Genomic DNA, 3,995 nt, shown 5'->3' with positions numbered 1-3,995 from the left:
CATGTCATTCTTCCCTTTAACTTCCAGCTGAGTCTCCATCTGGAGCGCGGAACCCACCACACTTACTAATTATGCCTGGGCTTCTAAGACCCACTCGAGAAGGTGTCTAGGGTGAGGCACCTTCCGCTATTCGAGAGGGCGCCTGCGGCCTACGTAAGTGGTGCAAACTTCTTGTCTTGAAGTTTTATTGGTCTCCCGCGTAAACCAAGCTACTCAGCCTCTTTTCTCCACTGAATTTTCCTACTGAGCTATCCTCATTCTATTATTCTTTATATCTCTAATTAGCATATAAATAGTCGCCTAGGCCGTCTCTCCTTCGAATACCCTGGATCAGCTGGGGCTGGTCCCCAGCAAGCCATTTTGCTTTTTTGTATTTCTTTTTTTTGGGGGGGATGGTCTTCATCCCTGTCTCCTTTACAATGTCATGAACCTCCGTCCATAGTTCATCAGGCAGTCTGTCTATTAGATCTAGTCCCTTAAATCTATTTCTCACTTCCACTGTGTAAGGGATTTGATTTAGGTTATTCTTGAATGGTCTTGTGGTTTCCCCCACTTTCTTCAATTTAGTGTAAATTTGGCAATAGAGAGTTCATGATCTGAGCCACAGACAGTTCCTGGTCTTGTTGTTCCTGACTTTATAGAGCTTCTCCATCTTTGGCTGCAAAGAATACAATCAATCTGATTTCGGTGTTGGCCATCTGGTGATGTCCATGTGTAGAGTCTTCTCTTGTGTTGTTGGAAGAGGGTGTTTGGTATGACCAGTGCATTCTCTTGGCAAAACTCTATTAGCCTTTGCCCTGCTTCATTCTGTACCCCAAGGCCAAATTTGCCTGTTACTCCGGGTGTTTCTTGACTTCCTACTTTTGCATTCCAGTCCCCTATAATGAAAAGGACATCTTTTTGGGATATTAGTTCTAAAAGGTCTTGTAGGTTTTCATAGAACCTTTCAACTTCAGCTTCTTCAGCATTACTGGTCGGGGCATAGACTTGGATTATGCGATATTGAATGGTTTTCCTTGGAAATGAACAGAGTTCATTCTGTCATTTTTGAGATTGCATCCAAGTACTGCATTTAGGACTCTTTTGTTGACCATGATGGCTACTCCATTTCTTGTAAGGGATTCCTGCCCACAGTAGTGGATATAATGGTCATCTGAGTTAAATTCACCCATTCCAGTCCATTTTAGTTCATTGATTCCTAAAATGTTAACGTTCACTCTTGTCATCTCGTTGGCACTTCCAATTTGCCTTGATTCATGGACCTAACATTCCAGATTCCTATGCAATATTGCTCTTTACAGCATCGGACTTTGCTTCTATCACCAGTCACAACCACAAATGGGTGTTGTTTTTGCTTTGGCTCCATCCCTTCATTCTTTCTGGAGTTATTTCTCCACTCATCTCCAGTAGCATATTGGGCACCTACCGACCTGGGGAGTTCATCTTTCAGTGTCCTATCTTTTTGCCTTTCCATACTGTTCATGGTACTCAGCAACAAAAGGAAATGCATTTGAGTCAGTGCTAATGAGGTGGATGAATTATTATACATGGCCTATTATACAGAGTGAAGTAAGTCAGAAAGAGGAAAACAAATAAAGGACAGAAATGGAATGGACTTAACAGAAGGAGAAGATATTAAGAAGAGGTGGCAAGAATATACAGAAGAACTGTACAAAAAAGATCTTCACAACCCAGATAACCATGATGGTGTGATCACCCTTCTCAGCCAGACATCCTGGAATGTGAAGTCAAATGGGCCTTAGAAAGCATCACTACAAACAAATGTAGTGGAGGTGATGAAATTCCAGTTGAGCTATGTCAAATCCTGAAAGATGATGCTGTGAAAGTGCTGCACTCAATATGCCAGCAAATTTGGAAAACTCAGCAATGGCCACAGGACTGGAAAAGGTCAGTTTTCATTCCAATCCCAAAGAAAGGCAATGCCAAAGAATGCTCAAACTACTGCACAATTGTACTCATCTCACACGCTAGTAAAGTAATGCTCAAAATTCTCCAAGCCAGGCTTCAGTAGTACGTGAACCGTGAACTTCCAAATGTTCAAGCTGGGTTTAGAAAAGGCAGAGGAACCAGAGATCAAATTGCCAACATCCGCTGGATCATAGAAAAGGCAAGAGAGTTCCCGAAAAATATCTATTTCTGCTTTATTGACTATGCCAAAGCCTTTGACTGTGTGGATCACAATAAACTGTGGAAAATTCTTCAAGAAATGGGAATACCAGACCACCTGACCTGCCTCTTGAGAAACCTGTAGGCAGGTCAGGAAGCAACAGTTAGAACTGAGCATGGAACAACAGACTGGTTCCAAATAGGAAAAGGAGTATGTCAAGGCTGTATATTGTCACCCTCCTTATTTAACTTATATGCAGAGTACATTATGAGAAACGCTGGTTGGAAGAAGCACAAGATGGAATCAACATTGTTGGGAGAATATCAGTACCCTCAGATATGCAGATGACACCACCCTTATGGCAGAAAGTGAAAAGGAACTGAAAAGCCTCTTGATGAAAGTGGAAGAGGAGAGTGAAAAAGTTGGCTTAAAGCTCAACATTCAGAAAACTAAGCTCATGGCATATGGTCCCATCACTTCATGGGAAATAGATGGGAAAACCGTGGAAACAGTGTCAGACTTTATTTTTGGGGGGGCTCCAAAATCACTGCAGATGGTGATTGCAGCCATGAAATTAAAAGACACTTACTCCTTGGAAGGAAAGTTATGACCAACCTCGATAGCATATTGAAAATCAGAGACATTATTTTGTCAACAAAGGTCTGTCTAGTCATGCTATGATTTTTCCAGTGGTCATGTATTAATGTGAGAGTTGGACTGTGAAGAAAGCTGAGCACTGAAGAATTGATGCTTTTTTGTTTGTTTGTTTGTTTTTAGAATTGATGCTTTTGAACTGTGGTGCTGGAGAAGACTCTTGAGAGTCCTTTGGACTGCAAGGAGATCCAACCAGTCCATCCTAAAGAAGATCAGTCCTGGGTGTTCACTGGAAGGTCTGATGCTGAAGCTGAAACTCCAATACTTTGGCCACCTCATGCGAAGAGTTGACTCATTGGAAAAGACCCTGATGCTGGGAAGGACTGGGGGCAGGAGGAGAAGGGGACGACAGGGGATTCGATGGCTGGATGTCATCACCGACTTGATGGACGTGAGTCTGAGTGAACTCCGGGAGTTGGTGATGGACAGGGAGGCCTGGCGTGCTGCAGTCCATGGGGTCGCAAAGAGTCAGACACGACTGAGTGACCGAACTGAGAAAGATGGTACTGATGAACCAATTTTTAGGACAGACATAGAGAACAGACTTTTGGACACAGGGTGGGAAGGAGAGGGTAGGATGAGCAAAGAGTAGCATGGAAACATATACATTACCATATGTGAAACAGATAGCCAGTGGGATTTTCCTTATGTTTTAGGGAACTCAACCTGGGGCTCTGTGACAACAGAGGGGTGGGATGGATTGGGAAGTTGAGGGAGGTTCAAGAGGGAGGCTGATTCATATATTCCTATGGCTGATTCATGGTGATGTTTGGCAGAAACCAACTGAATATTGTAAAGCAATTATCCTTCAATTAAAAAATAAATAAAAAAAGAAAACCACCATCTGGATTTTCCTATAGGGTTGTGGTGATCATTAGTTCAGAAAATGTAAAAAATAACTGGAAAGAATCCCTGTATGTTACATGTCATCAAATGAAATGTTTGAAAACAGTAACTCAATGCAAGGAAGATCTATTTCCTTAATTAAAAATAATTAATTTAATCAATGTAAAGTCATATATAAAATTTCTAAAAATCATTTATAATTCAAAAGACCTTGAAACATGCTTATCGATGCTTTAAGTCTTATAAGAAATGAGGCCATTTCCTTAGGTTGTTATTCATAAACAATAGGCAAAATAAAAACAGAGAATTTTGTATATATATATAGGCCATTATTCATAGACAAGTAGGCAAAATAATAGCAGAGAAT

The sequence above is a fragment of the Bos indicus genome, chromosome 2 (genome assembly GCF_029378745.1).
Source record: "Bos indicus isolate NIAB-ARS_2022 breed Sahiwal x Tharparkar chromosome 2, NIAB-ARS_B.indTharparkar_mat_pri_1.0, whole genome shotgun sequence".
Lineage (NCBI taxonomy): Eukaryota > Metazoa > Chordata > Mammalia > Artiodactyla > Bovidae > Bos > Bos indicus.
The sequence above is the reverse complement of the archived record's forward strand: the minus strand, read 5'-3'. Positions refer to the sequence as shown.